This window comes from Heterodontus francisci, chromosome 41 (assembly GCF_036365525.1).
Source record: "Heterodontus francisci isolate sHetFra1 chromosome 41, sHetFra1.hap1, whole genome shotgun sequence".
NCBI classification, from domain to species: domain Eukaryota; kingdom Metazoa; phylum Chordata; class Chondrichthyes; order Heterodontiformes; family Heterodontidae; genus Heterodontus; species Heterodontus francisci.
The window spans coordinates 6780166-6795046 of record NC_090411.1 but is presented as its reverse complement, the minus strand read 5'-3'; the positions used below and the strand labels follow the sequence as shown (position 1 = coordinate 6795046).

At 55.1% G+C, this 14881-nt stretch overlaps 7 non-coding genes and 2 pseudogenes across 7 annotated transcripts; all 9 read left to right on the top strand.

The window, feature by feature from the left end:
- The first annotated feature begins 56 nt into the window (after positions 1 to 56).
- LOC137354805 (U2 spliceosomal RNA) lies at positions 57 to 160 on the top strand (annotated as a pseudogene).
- Positions 161 to 264: 104 nt separating this feature from the next.
- LOC137354169 (U2 spliceosomal RNA) lies at positions 265 to 446 on the top strand. The gene has a single exon (XR_010970306.1). It is a non-coding gene; the product is annotated as a U2 spliceosomal RNA (small nuclear RNA).
- Positions 447 to 834: 388 nt separating this feature from the next.
- On the top strand, positions 835 to 1025 carry LOC137353913 (U2 spliceosomal RNA). Its single transcript, XR_010970063.1, has one exon. It is a non-coding gene; the product is annotated as a U2 spliceosomal RNA (small nuclear RNA).
- A 388-nt stretch (positions 1026 to 1413) lies between these two features.
- On the top strand, positions 1414 to 1604 carry LOC137355169 (U2 spliceosomal RNA). The gene has a single exon (XR_010970805.1). It is a non-coding gene; the product is annotated as a U2 spliceosomal RNA (small nuclear RNA).
- A 388-nt stretch (positions 1605 to 1992) lies between these two features.
- LOC137355168 (U2 spliceosomal RNA) lies at positions 1993 to 2183 on the top strand. Its single transcript, XR_010970804.1, has one exon. It is a non-coding gene; the product is annotated as a U2 spliceosomal RNA (small nuclear RNA).
- A 388-nt stretch (positions 2184 to 2571) lies between these two features.
- LOC137354673 (U2 spliceosomal RNA) lies at positions 2572 to 2680 on the top strand (annotated as a pseudogene).
- Positions 2681 to 13178: 10498 nt separating this feature from the next.
- On the top strand, positions 13179 to 13374 carry LOC137354213 (U2 spliceosomal RNA). The gene has a single exon (XR_010970315.1). It is a non-coding gene; the product is annotated as a U2 spliceosomal RNA (small nuclear RNA).
- Positions 13375 to 13760: 386 nt separating this feature from the next.
- On the top strand, positions 13761 to 13951 carry LOC137354195 (U2 spliceosomal RNA). The gene has a single exon (XR_010970312.1). It is a non-coding gene; the product is annotated as a U2 spliceosomal RNA (small nuclear RNA).
- A 386-nt stretch (positions 13952 to 14337) lies between these two features.
- Positions 14338 to 14528, top strand: LOC137353989 (U2 spliceosomal RNA). The gene has a single exon (XR_010970139.1). It is a non-coding gene; the product is annotated as a U2 spliceosomal RNA (small nuclear RNA).
- The last annotated feature ends 353 nt before the right edge of the window (positions 14529 to 14881 follow it).

Here is a 14881-nt window from a genome sequence, read left to right as displayed (position 1 = left end):
TGACGTAGAGGCCGCACGCCGGGCCTGACGCGCGCAGCAAACGCAGTTTTAGGGCCATCGCTTCTCGGCCTTTTGGCTAAGATCAAGTGTAGTATCTGTTAAATGTAAAACTGTAATTGACATGACAATTGAGAAACGGAAGGGTTGGGAAGAAACTCATGACAGTATTGAAGGAAACTGATCTCCCTTGCAATGTTTGTATTTTTTGGTGCTGTTTGGAAACTGTTTGGCAATGTAATTTTTACAGATTTTTATGAATAAAGTATATTTTGGAAATAAAAAAAAAAAAAGTATCTGTTCTTATCAGTTTAATATCTGATACGTCCCCTATCTGGGGACCAAATATTAAATTGATTTTTGGTACAGGGAGATGGAACAGGGGCTTGCCCCGTCCACTCCATGCATCCACCTGGTGTTGCAGTGTTTCCAGGAGCGGTGCAGCTTCCCCCCTCCATGGGGGCGAGACCCCTGCCGAAAAATAGAATTCGCAATAGTGACGGCGCTGCTGCTCGGCTGACTTTGCTGCAGTTTTCTGTGGGTGCTACGCTGCCCCCTGTTGGATTGCCCCGCAGTTGCAGGCCGCCCTTTGCTGCCCAGCGCGCGCGGTTGTCTTTATTCCTGCGCAACGCCTCGCGCAGAAGCGCAAGGAATGGCTGCGCGTGGCATGCACGCGTGCTTTCCTTTCTGCTTGCAAGGCCCGGCAACAAAAGGAGCTCTGGCTCAAAGACCGCCCGCCGTCGCCTCTTTCGCCCTAGGCTCGCCCACCCGGCGGCTACTTTGTGGTAGAGGCCGCACGCCGGGCCTGACGCGCGCAGCAAACGCAGTTTTACGGCCATCGCTTCTCGGCCTTTTTGCTAAGATCAAGTGTAGTATCTGTTCTTATCAGTTTAATATCTGATACGTCCCCTATCTGGGGACCAAATATTAAATTGATTTTTGGTACAGGGAGATGGAACAGGGGCTTGCCCCGTCCACTCCATGCATCCACCTGGTGTTGCAGTGTTTCCAGGAGCGGTGCAGCTTCCCCCCTCCATGGGGGCGAGACCCCTGCCGAAAAATAGAATTCGCAATAGTGACAGCGCTGCTGCTCGGCTGACTTTGCTGCAGTTTTCCGTGGGCGCTACGCTGCCCCCTGTTGGATTGCCCCGCAGTTGCAGGCCGCCCTTTGCTGCCCAGCGCGCGCGGTTGTCGTTATTCCTGCGCAATGCCTCGCGCAGAAGCGCAAGGAATGGCTGCGCGTGGCATGCACGCGTGCTTTCCTTTCTGCTTGCAAGGCCCGGCAACAAAAGGAGCTCTGGCTCAAAGACCGCCCGCCGTCGCCTCTTTCGCCCTAGGCTCGCCCACCCGGCGGCTACTTTGTGGTAGAGGCCGCACGCCGGGCCTGACGCGCGCAGCAAACGCAGTTTTACGGCCATCGCTTCTCGGCCTTTTGGCTAAGATCAAGTGTAGTATCTGTTCTTATCAGTTTAATATCTGATACGTCCCCTATCTGGGGACCAAATATTAAATTGATTTTTGGGACAGGGAGATGGAGCAGGGGCTTGCCCCGTCCACTCCATGCATCCACCTGGTATTGCAGTGTTTCCAGGAGCGGTGCAGCTTCCCCCCTCCATGGGGGCGAGACCCCTGCTGAAAAATAGAATTCGCAATAGTGACGGCGCTGCTGCTCGGCTGACTTTGCTGCAGTTTTCCCTGGGTGCTACGCTGCCCCCTGTTGGATTGCCCCGCAGTTGCAGGCCGCCCTTTGCTGCCCAGCGCGCGCGGTTGTCTTTTTTCCTGCGCAATGCCTCGCGCAGAAGCGCGAGGAATGGCTGCGCGTGGCATGCACGCGTGCTTTCCTTTCTGCTTGCAAGGCCCGGCAACAAAAGGAGCTCTGGCTCAAAGACCGCCCGCCGTCGCCTCTTTCGCCCTAGGCTCGCCCACCCGGCGGCTACTTTGTGGTAGAGGCCGCACGCCGGGCCTGACACGCGCAGCAAACGCAGTTTTACGGCCATCGCTTCTCGGCCTTTTGGCTAAGATCAAGTGTAGTATCTGTTCTTATCAGTTTAATATCTGATACGTCCCCTATCTGGGGACCAAATATTAAATTGATTTTTGGGACAGGGAGATGGAGCAGGGGCTTGCCCCGTCCACTCCATGCATCCACCTGGTATTGCAGTGTTTCCAGGAGCGGTGCAGCTTCCCCCCTCCATGGGCGCGAGACCCCTGCTGAAAAATAGAATTCGCAATAGTGACGGCGCTGCTGCTCGGCTGACTTTGCTGCAGTTTTCCCTGGGTGCTACGCTGCCCCCTGTTGGATTGCCCCGCAGTTGCAGGCCGCCCTTTGCTGCCCAGCGCGCGCGGTTGTCTTTTTTCCTGCGCAATGCCTCGCGCAGAAGCGCGAGGAATGGCTGCGCGTGGCATGCACGCGTGCTTTCCTTTCTGCTTGCAAGGCCCGGCAACAAAAGGAGCTCTGGCTCAAAGACCGCCCGCCGTCGCCTCTTTCGCCCTAGGCTCGCCCACCCGGCGGATACTTTGTGGTAGAGGCCGCACGCCGGGCCTGACGCGCGCAGCAAACGCAGTTTTACGGCCATCGCTTCTCGGCCTTTTGGCTAAGATCAAGTGTAGTATCTGTTCTTATCAGTGCTTATTTGATTGAGAAGAGACCATGATCATTGCCTTTTGATCCTGGGGAAGCTTTGAGTAAAATGGCTATAACCAATTTTCGAGCTTCGGGCCAGGGAGTGCGCAACACCGTTCGGGTGGTCGTGAAGGACAAGGAAGGAGATGCACCGGTCGATCGCACCTTTTTCATCAAGAAAATTCTCTTCGATTGCTGCGGATTTCAAGCGACGGACGTCTTCTGCCTGCAGGATTTCCCCAGCAGTGGATACTTCGACGTGACGTTCCGGAACGTGGCGGGATGCATCAAGTTCCTGAAGGCGTTCAAGGAGAAAGGGGACCGGGCGCCACTGTCGATCCTCACAGCGGAGCCGCTCTTCACGCTTCCGTCACAACGGGACCGGGTGGTGACGATTCACCTCTACAACCCCCATGTTCCGGTGGTGGATGTACTCACCTTTCTCGCCAGGTACGTCGAGGTGGCCGGCAGCAGCACTGATGTCAAGGACCCCTTTGGGATCTGGACCAGCAAGCGGCAGGTCAAGGTGACCTTGAAGGTAGATCCCAGTGGAGCCATCATCCACCCTCCCTCCAGCTTCGCTATCGGGGGAAGTCGAGGCTTCTTGGTCTACGCTGGGCAGCCCAGAGTTTGTCGCACCTGTGGCAAATCTGGTCACATGGCAGCCAACTGCAGCACGGTTGTTTGCAAGAACTGCAAGGAGGAAGGCCATCAGACCAAAGACTGTAAGCAGACTAAGTGTTGCAACTTGTGCGGTGCGGCAGGCCATCTCTACAAGACCTGCCCCAAACGTTGTCTCAGCTATGCTCAGGCGGCAAGGTCCAAGGAATGGCAGAGCGAAGGTTCGACGAAGGCGTCCGCTGTTCGAAAGGAGACCAGCAACCTTCTCCGCAGTGAGGAACTTCAACCTGAGAAGGAAGGGGAGGCGGCTGAAACCAACGACCCAGCACCTACCCAGCGCCCGGAAACCCCTCCTCCACAGACAGAATCAATGGAGGAGGAGGCAGCAGATGGACAAACAGGTCAGTGGCAAGTGGTCCAGAGGAAAACCACAAAGAAAAAACATCCCAAAGCCACCACCCAAACCAGTGGCAAGAGGAGGCTCTCTTCTTAATCAGACTGCAACAACTCCTCTTCACTGGACGGGGAAATGCTGGAACGACAGCCCCTTCAAAAGAGGCGGCAGAACTCCGAGATGGATGATCAAGCATCCCAGCCCCCGGGCACTGGAAGCTGTGATGGGCCCGGCGTGCCCCAACCCCAATTCCCCACACGTAACGAAGTGGCCAACGCATCTCAGCTCCGGGACACCGGGAGCAAAGACACGTCTGGCGCACCTGAGCTCCGGGAGACCGGGAGCTGTGATGTTTTCGAGGAGGAACAGATGGAAGCAGCTGAGGACAACCCAATCCTCTCTGCCTACAAGACCCCCCCGATGTCACCCGAGCGGCACAAACCCTGCAGGAAAAATCAGGAGGGGTTTCTGAGCCCAACCAACGTGAAACTGCTTGCGCATACGATGGGTATGCAGGAACATCCCGAAGGGGAAGGACTGGGACTAGCGAGGACAAATGGTATGGGAAGCAACAACTAATTTTTAGTAAAAAATGGGTGTAAGAATTGCTTCCATTAATGTGCGTAGCATTAAATCTACTACGCGATGTGTTTCAACCTTGGATTACCTTGCCAAGGTCAAAGCTGACCTACTGTTTCTGCAGGAGTGTGGAATACCACACCTCAGCACCTACAGGCAGTGGTCGCGATGGTGGTCCCACGGGCCATCGATCTGGTCGGGGGGTAATGACTGCCGTTCCTCCGGCCTGGGTATTCTGCTGCGGGGAGGTAACTTCACCATCTCCGAAGTTAAGGAGGTGGTGGGCGGCCGCCTCCTCGTAGCAGACGTGATGTACAACAACGCTCCGCTCCGGTTGATCAACGTGTACGCCCCGGTACAACGCAGCGAGCGGCTGACCGTCTTCCAGCAGCTCCCACTGCTGCTGGCGACGTCCAGGCCGGTCATCCTAGGCGGTGACTTCAACTGCATCATCGATGCGGCTGGACGATCCGGCAGTGACGACAGAAAACTGGACGCTACGTCCAGATTCCTCATAGAAACAGTTAAGGATGCCAAACTGCACGACGTCTTCAGCAAACCTGCAGACGGAGCGCAGCGCAGATACACATGGTCAAGATCGGACGGGTCTGCCCGTTCCAGGATTGACTTCCTGTTTGTGTCCCGTGCTGTCACGGTCGGATCCACCGACGTCAAGCCGGTGTTCTTCTCCGACCACTGCCTCTTACTGGCCGACTGTCACTTACAGGACGACCAGCGGGTTGGCAGAGGGACGTGGAAGCTCAATGCGACACTGCTGACCCCAGAGAACGTTGAGGAACTCAAAAGGGATTACAATGGTTGGAGGACCGTGAAACCCCTCTTTGAGTCTCCAGTTCACTGGTGGGAAGCGATTAAGGAGAACATCAAGAGGTTCTTCATCCACAAAGGTGTTCAGAAGGCGAGAGAGAGACAGAGGGAACTGTCCCGACTCCAGAAAATTATGCAAAATCTACTCCGGTTGCAGTCAATGGGGGTCGAGGTCAAGGAGGACCTCCAAGAGGTGAAGAGCCAGCAGGCCTCGCTCTTTGCCAAGGAGGCCTCCAAGATCATCTTCCGGTCCAGAGTCCGCTCCATCGAGCAGGATGAGACGTGCTCGCGTTACTTCTTCCAAAAGGTACACAGAGAGAGCTCTGTTATCAGCAGCCTGAAGGAAGAAGATGGCTCGGTAACGTCTTCGCAGTCCGACATACTAAGGATCAGCAAATCCTTTTATGCTGGGCTGTATGACGCGAAGCCCACAGACAGCAGAGCCTCCCAGTCCTTCCTGTCATCTATCACAGAGGTCTTAGATGACAGCAGGAGGGAGGGACTGGACAAGCCGCTAACTCTGGACGAGCTGACAAAGGCCGTCGAGTCTTTCGAGGCGAGTAAAACTCCCGGGAGCGACGGCTTACCGGTCGAGTTGTACTCGGCCCTGTGGGACTGGGTCGGCCCGGACCTGCTGGAAGTATACGAGAGTATGCTCCTGGCCGGTAGCATGTCAGAATCCATGAGAAAAGGCATCATCACCCTCATTTACAAGCAGAAGGGGGAGAGGGTAGAAATCAGAAATTGGCGGCCCATCTCACTGCTTAATGTTGATTACAAGATTCTGTCCAAAGTCATAGCCAGTCGAGTCAAGTCTGCTCTGGAGCTGGTGATTCACCCCGATCAGACCTGTACTGTACCCGGCAGGAAGATCTCTGATAGCCTCGCGCTACTCAGGGATACGATCGCCTACGTACGGGACAGGAGGGTGGACACCTGCCTCATCAGCCTGGACCAGGAGAAGGCTTTTGACAGGATATCGCACACCTACATGATGGACGTGCTTTCCAAAATGGGGTTTGGGGAGGGAATCTGCAATTGGATCCAACTGCTCTACACAAACATCAGTAGCGCAGTGTCAATCAACGGGTGGGAATCTGAAAGTTTCCCGATCAAATCTGGAGTCAGACAGGGCTGTCCTCTTTCCCCGGTCTTGTTTGTTTGCTGTATTGAACCCTTTGCTGAGTCTATTAGGAAGGATGCGAGCATAAGAGGGGTGACAATCCCAGGCAGCGGAGGCACTCAGGTCAAAACCTCCCTGTACATGGATGACGTCGCCATCTTCTGCTCGGATCCGCTGTCCGTGCGCAGACTGATGAGCATCTGCGACCAGTTCGAACTGGCCTCGGGAGCCAAAGTTAACCACGGCAAGAGCGAGGCCATGTTCTTTGGGAACTGGGCTGACCGATCCTTTGTCCCCTTCACCGTCAGGTCAGATTACCTGAAGGTGCTGGGGATATGGTTCGGAAGGGCCGGGGCGTGCACCAAAACATGGGAGGAGCGAGTAGCCAAGGTACGACAAAAGTTGGGCATGTGGGGGCAGCGGTCTCTCTCCATTGTGGGTAAGAACCTGGTCATCAGGTGCGAGGCGCTCACGTTGTTGCTCTACGTGGCGCAGGTCTGGCCCATACCCCACTCCTGCGCCGTGGCAGTCACCCGAGCCATTTTCCGCTTCGTCTGGGGATCTAAAATGGACCGGGTCCGGAGGGACACGATGTTCAAATCTCTGGACAAGGGCGGGAAAAATGTACCCAACGTGGCCCTCATCCTGATGACCACCTTCGTGTGCGGCTGCATCAAGCTATGTGTCGATCCCCAGTACGCAAACTCCAAGTGTCACTACGTGCTGAGGTTCTATCTGTCCCCGGTGTTGCGAAGGATGGGCCTGGTCACATTGCCGCGGAACGCTCCGTGCAGTTGGGCGGCGCCGTACCACCTATCCTTCGTGGAGCAGTTTCTGCGGAAAAACACCTTTGACCACCGGTCCATCAGGCAGTGGTCTGCACGGAATGTCCTCAAGGCCCTACGGGAAAAGGAAACGGTGGATCCTGTCGGATGGTTCCCCGAGCAGACCGTCAAAGTCATTTGGCGGAATGCCTCATCACCAGAACTTTCAAACAAGCACCAAGACGTAGCTTGGCTGGTGGTGAGAAGGGCCCTCCCCGTCAGATCCTTCATGCACACCCGAAGTCTCGCCCCCTCCGCACAGTGCCCCCGCGTTGGCTGTGGTGGGGAAGAGACGGTCGCCCACCTCCTCCTGGAATGTGCCTTTGCAAAGCAGGTGTGGAAAGAGATGCAGTGGTTTTTGTCAAGGTTCATCCCAAGCAGCTCTGTAACACAGGAGTCTGTGCTCTACGGGCTGTTCCCAGGGACGCACACCGAGACAAACATCAACTGCTGCTGGAGGGCTATCAATTCGGTGAAAGACGCCCTTTGGTCTGCCCGAAACTTGCTGGTCTTCCAGCGCAAAGAGTTGTCCACCACCGAATGTTGCAGACTGGCACATTCCAAGGTCCAGGACTACGTGCTGAGGGACGCACTAAAGCTTGGGGCAGCCGCAGCAAAGGCTCAATGGGGAAAGACCACAGTGTAAGGTTCCCCCACCAAGCTGGACCGAGGGGCTGGAACCATGGGAAGCCCCTCGAACTGTATCGTTAATATTCTCAATTGCTGTAAATGTAAAACTGTAATTGACATGACAATTGTGAAACGGAAGGGTTGGGAAGAAACTCATGACATTATTGGAAGAAACTGATCTCTTTTGCAATGTTTGTATTTTTTCGTGCTGTTTGGAAACTGTTTGGCAATGTAATTTTTACAGATTTTTATGAATAAAGTATATTTTGGAAATAAAAAAAAAAAAAATCTGTTCTTATCAGTGCTTATTTGATTGAGAAGAGACCATGATCATTGCCTTTTGATCCTGGGGAAGCTTTGAGTAAAATGGCTATAACCAATTTTCGAGCTTCGGGCCAGGGAGTGCGCAACACCGTTCGGGTGGTCGTGAAGGACAAGGAAGGAGATGCACCGGTCGATCGCACCTTTTTCATCAAGAAAATTCTTTTCGATTGCTGCGGATTTCAAGCGACGGACGTCTTCTGCCTGCAGGATTTCCCCAGCAGTGGATACTTCGACGTGACGTTCCGGAACGTGGCGGGATGCATCAAGTTCCTGAAGGCGTTCAAGGAGAAAGGGGACCGGGCGCCACTGTCGATCCTCACAGCGGAGCCGCTCTTCACGCTTCCGTCACAACGGGACCGGGTGGTGACGATTCACCTCTACAACCCCCATGTTCCGGTGGTGGATGTACTCACCTTTCTCGCCAGGTACGTCGAGGTGGCCGGCAGCAGCACTGATGTCAAGGACCCCTTTGGGATCTGGACCAGCAAGCGGCAGGTCAAGGTGACCTTGAAGGTAGATCCCAGTGGAGCCATCATCCACCCTCCCTCCAGCTTCGCTATCGGGGGAAGTCGAGGCTTCTTGGTCTACGCTGGGCAGCCCAGAGTTTGTCGCACCTGTGGCAAATCTGGTCACATGGCAGCCAACTGCAGCACGGTTGTTTGCAAGAACTGCAAGGAGGAAGGCCATCAGACCAAGGACTGTAAGCAGACTAAGTGTTGCAACTTGTGCGGTGCGGCAGGCCATCTCTACAAGACCTGCCCCAAACGTTGTCTCAGCTATGCTCAGGCGGCAAGGTCCAAGGAATGGCAGGGCGAAGGTTCGACGAAGGCGTCCGCTGTTCGAAAGGAGACCAGCAACCTTCTCCGCAGTGAGGAACTTCAACCTGAGAAGGAAGGGGAGGCGGCTGAAACCAACGACCCAGCACCTACCCAGCGCCCGGAAACCCCTCCTCCACAGACAGAATCAATGGAGGAGGAGGCAGCAGATGGACAAACAGGTCAGTGGCAAGTGGTCCAGAGGAAAACCACAAAGAAAAAACATCCCAAAGCCACCACCCAAACCAGTGGCAAGAGGAGGCTCTCTTCTGAATCAGACTGCAACAACTCCTCTTCACTGGACGGGGAAATGCTGGAACGACAGCCCCTTCAAAAGAGGCGGCAGAACTCCGAGATGGATGATCAAGCATCCCAGCCCCCGGGCACTGGAAGCTGTGATGGGCCCGGCGTGCCCCAACCCCAATTCCCCACACGTAACGAAGTGGCCAACGCATCTCAGCTCCGGGACACCGGGAGCAAAGACACGTCTGGCGCACCTGAGCTCCGGGAGACCGGGAGCTGTGATGTTTTCGAGGAGGAACAGATGGAAGCAGCTGAGGACAACCCAATCCTCTCTGCCTACAAGACCCCCCCGATGTCACCCGAGCGGCACAAACCCTGCATGAAAAATCAGGAGGGGTTTCTGAGCCCAACCAACGTGAAACTGCTTGCGCACACGATGGGTATGCAGGAACATCCCGAAGGGGAAGGACTGGGACTAGCGAGGACAAATGGTATGGGAAGCAACAACTAATTTTTAGTAAAAAATGGGTGTAAGAATTGCTTCCATTAATGTGCGTAGCATTAAATCTACTACGCGATGTGTTTCAACCTTGGATTACCTTGCCAAGGTCAAAGCTGACCTACTGTTTCTGCAGGAGTGTGGAATACCACACCTCAGCACCTACAGGCAGTGGTCGCGATGGTGGTCCCACGGGCCATCGATCTGGTCGGGGGGTAATGACTGCCGTTCCTCCGGCCTGGGTATTCTGCTGCGGGGAGGTAACTTCACCATCTCCGAAGTTAAGGAGGTGGTGGGCGGCCGCCTCCTCGTAGCAGACGTGATGTACAACAACGCTCCGCTCCGGTTGATCAACGTGTACGCCCCGGTACAACGCAGCGAGCGGCTGACCGTCTTCCAGCAGCTCCCACTGCTGCTGGCGACGTCCAGGCCGGTCATCCTAGGCGGTGACTTCAACTGCATCATCGATGCGGCTGGACGATCCGGCAGTGACGACAGAAAACTGGACGCTACGTCCAGATTCCTCATAGAAACAGTTAAGGATGCCAAACTGCACGACGTCTTCAGCAAACCTGCAGACGGAGCGCAGCGCAGATACACATGGTCAAGATCGGACGGGTCTGCCCGTTCCAGGATTGACTTCCTGTTTGTGTCCCGTGCTGTCACGGTCGGATCCACCGACGTCAAGCCGGTGTTCTTCTCCGACCACTGCCTCTTACTGGCCGACTGTCACTTACAGGACGACCAGCGGGTTGGCAGAGGGACGTGGAAGCTCAATGTGACACTGCTGACCCCAGAGAACGTTGAGGAACTCAAAAGGGATTACAAAGGTTGGAGGACCGTGAAACCCCTCTTTGAGTCTCCAGTTCACTGGTGGGAAGCGATTAAGGAGAACATCAAGAGGTTCTTCATCCACAAAGGTGTTCAGAAGGCGAGAGAGAGACAGAGGGAACTGTCCCGACTCCAGAAAATTATGCAAAATCTACTCCGGTTGCAGTCAATGGGGGTCGAGGTCAAGGAGGACCTCCAAGAGGTGAAGAGCCAGCAGGCCTCGCTCTTTGCCAAGGAGGCCTCCAAGATCATCTTCCGGTCCAGAGTCCGCTCCATCGAGCAGGATGAGACGTGCTCGCGTTACTTCTTCCAAAAGGTACACAGAGAGAGCTCTGTTATCAGCAGCCTGAAGGAAGAAGATGGCTCGGTAACGTCTTCGCAGTCCGACATACTAAGGATCAGCAAATCCTTTTATGCTGGGCTGTATGACGCGAAGCCCACAGACAGCAGAGCCCCCCAGTCCTTCCTGTCATCTATCACAGAGGTCTTAGATGACAGCAGGAGGGAGGGACTGGACAAGCCGCTAACTCTGGACGAGCTGACAAAGGCCGTCGAGTCTTTCGAGGCGAGTAAAACTCCCGGGAGCGACGGCTTACCGGTCGAGTTGTACTCGGCCCTGTGGGACTGGGTCGGCCCGGACCTGCTGGAAGTATACGAGAGTATGCTCCTGGCCGGTAGCATGTCAGAATCCATGAGGAAAGGCATCATCACCCTCATTTACAAGCAGAAGGGGGAGAGGGTAGAAATCAGAAATTGGCGGCCCATCTCACTGCTTAATGTTGATTACAAGATTCTGTCCAAAGTCATAGCCAGTCGAGTCAAGTCTGCTCTGGAGCTGGTGATTCACCCCGATCAGACCTGTACTGTACCCGGCAGGAAGATCTCTGATAGCCTCGCGCTACTCAGGGATACGATCGCCTACGTACGGGACAGGAGGGTGGACACCTGCCTCATCAGTCTGGACCAGGAGAAGGCTTTTGACAGGATATCGCACACCTACATGATGGACGTGCTTTCCAAAATGGGGTTTGGGGAGGGAATCTGCAATTGGATCCAACTGCTCTACACAAACATCAGTAGCGCAGTGTCAATCAACGGGTGGGAATCTGAAAGTTTCCCGATCAAATCTGGAGTCAGACAGGGCTGTCCTCTGTCCCCGGTCTTGTTTGTTTGCTGTATTGAACCCTTTGCCGAGTCTATTAGGAAGGATGCGAGCATAAGAGGGGTGACAATCCCAGGCAGCGGAGGCACTCAGGTCAAAACCTCCCTGTACATGGATGACGTCGCCGTCTTCTGCTCGGATCCGCTGTCCGTGCGCAGACTGATGAGCATCTGCGACCAGTTCGAACTGGCCTCGGGAGCCAAAGTTAACCACGGCAAGAGCGAGGCCATGTTCTTTGGGAACTGGGCTGACCGATCCTTTGTCCCCTTCAGCGTCAGGTCAGATTACCTGAAGGTGCTGGGGATATGGTTCGGAAGTGCCGGGGCGTGCACCAAAACATGGGAGGAGCGAGTAGCCAAGGTACGACAAAAGTTGGGCATGTGGGGGCAGCGATCTCTCTCCATTGTGGGTAAGAACCTGGTCATCAGGTGCGAGGCGCTCACGTTGTTGCTCTACGTGGCGCAGGTCTGGCCCATACCCCACTCCTGCGCCGTGGCAGTCACCCGAGCCATTTTCCGCTTCGTCTGGGGATCTAAAATGGACCGGGTCCAGAGGGACACGATGTTCAAATCTCTGGACAAGGGCGGGAAAAATGTACCCAACGTGGCCCTCATCCTGATGACCACCTTCGTGTGCGGCTGCATCAAGCTATGTGTAGATCCCCAGTACGCAAACTCCAAGTGTCACTACGTGCTGAGGTTCTATCTGTCCCCGGTGTTGCGAAGGATGGGCCTGGTCACATTGCCGCGGAACGCTCCGTGCAGTTGGGTGGCGCCGTACCACCTATCCTTCGTGGAGCAGTTTCTGCGGAAAAACACCTTTGACCACCGGTCCATCAGGCAGTGGTCTGCACGGAATATCCTCAAGGCCCTACGGGAAAAGGAAACGGTGGATCCTGTCGGATGGTTCCCCGAGCAGACCGTCAAAGTCATTTGGCGGAATGCCTCATCACCAGAACTTTCAAACAAGCACCAAGACGTAGCTTGGCTGGTGGTGAGAAGGGCCCTCCCCGTCAGATCCTTCATGCACACCCGAAGTCTCGCCCCCTCCGCACAGTGCCCCCGCGTTGGCTGTGGTGGGGAAGAGACGGTCGCCCACCTCCTCCTGGAATGTGCCTTTGCAAAGCAGGTGTGGAAAGAGATGCAGTGGTTTTTGTCAAGGTTCATCCCAAGCAGCTCTGTAACACAGGAGTCTGTGCTCTACGGGCTGTTCCCAGGGACGCACACCGAGACAAACATCAACTGCTGCTGGAGGACTATCAATTCGGTGAAAGACGCCCTTTGGTCTGCCCGAAACTTGCTGGTCTTCCAGCGCAAAGAGTTGTCCACCACCGAATGTTGCAGACTGGCACATTCCAAGGTCCAGGACTACGTGCTGAGGGACGCACTAAAGCTTGGGGCAGCCGCAGCAAAGGCTCAATGGGGAAAGACCACAGTGTAAGGATCCCCCACCAAGCTGGACTGAGGGGCTGGAACCATCGGAAGCCCCTCGAACTGTATCGTTAATATTCTCAATTGCTGTAAATGTAAAACTGTAATTGACATGACAATTGTGAAACGCAAGGGTTGGGAAGAAACTCATGACATTATTGAAAGAAACAGATCTCTTTTGCAATGTTTGTATTTTTTCGTGCTGTTTGGAAACTGTTTGGCAATGTAATTTTTACAGATTTTTATGAATAAAGTATATTTTGGGAAAAAAAAAAAAAAAAAAAAAAAAAAAAAAGTATCTGTTCTTATCAGTTTAATATCTGATACGTCCCCTATCTGGGGACCAAATATTAAATTGATTTTTGGGACAGGGAGATGGAACAGGGGCTTGCCCCGTCCACTCCATGCATCCACCTGGTATTGCAGTGTTTCCAGGAGCGGTGCAGCTTCTCCCCTCCATGGGGGCGAGACCCCTGTTGAAAAATAGAATTCGCAATAGTGACGGCGCTGCTGCTCGGCTGACTTTGCTGCAGTTTTCCGTGGGCGCTATGCTGCCCCCTGTTGGATTGCCCCGCAGTTGCAGGCCGCCCTTTGCTGCCCAGCGCGCGCGTGTCTTTTTTCCTGCGCAATGCCTCGCGCAGAAGCGCGAGGAATGGCTGCGCGTGGCATGCACGCGTGCTTTCCTTTCTGCTTGCAAGGCCCGGCAACAAAAGGAGCTCTGGCTCAAAGACCGCCCGCCGTCGCCTCTTTCGCCCTAGGCTCGCCCACCCGGCGGCTACTTTGAGGTAGAGGCCGCACGCCGGGCCTGACGCACGCAGCAAACGCAGTTTTACGGCCATCGCTTCTCGGCCTTTTGGCTAAGATCAAGTGTAGTATCTGTTCTTATCAGTTTAATATCTGATACGTCCCCTATCTGGGGACCAAATATTAAATTGATTTTTGGGACCAGGAGATGGAACAGGGGCTTGCCCCGTCCACTCCATGCATCCACCTGGTATTGCAGTGTTTCCAGGAGCGGTGCAGCTTCTCCCCTCCATGGGGGCGAGACCCCTGCTGAAAAATAGAATTCGCAATAGTGACGGCGCCGCTGCTCGGCTGACTTTGCTGCAGTTTTCCGTGGGTGCTATGCTGCCCCCTGTTGGATTGCCCAGCAGTTGCAGGCCGCCCTTTGCTGCCCAGCGCGCGCGTGTCTTTTTTCCTGCGCAATGCCTCGCGCAGAAGCGCGAGGAATGGCTGCGAGTGGCATGCACGCGTGCTTTCCTTTCTGCTTGCAAGGCCCGGCAACAAGAGGAGCTCTGGCTCAAAGACCGCCCGCCATCGCCTCTTTCGCCCTAGGCTCGCCCACCCGGCGGCTACTTTGAGGTAGAGGCCGCACGCCGGGCCTGACGCGCGCAGCAAACGCAGTTTTACGGCCATCGTTTCTCGGCCTTTTGGCTAAGATCAAGTGTAGTATCTGTTCTTATCAGTTTAATATCTGATACGTCCCCTATCTGGGGACCAAATATTAAATTGATTTTTGGGACAGGGAGATGGAACAGGGGCTTGCCCCATCCACTCCATGCATCCACCTGCTATTGCAGTGTTTCCAGGTGCGGTGCAGCTTCCCCCCTCCATGGGGGCGAGACCCCTGCTGAAAAATAGAATTCGCAATAGTGACGGCGCTGCTGCTCGGCTGACTTTGCTGCAGTTTTCCGTGGGCGCTACGCTGCCCCCTGTTGGATTGCCCCGCAGTTGCAGGCCGCCCTTTGCTGCCCAGCGCGCGCGTGTCTTTTTTCCTGCGCAATGCCTCGCGCAGAAGCGCGAGGAATGGCTGCGAGTGGCATGCACGCGTGCTTTCCTTTCTGCTTGCAAGGCCCGGCAACAAAAGGAGCTCTGGCTCAAAGACCGCCCGCCGTCGCCTCTTTCGCCCTAGGCTCGCCCACCCGGCGGCTACTTTGAGGTAGAGGCCGCACGCCGGG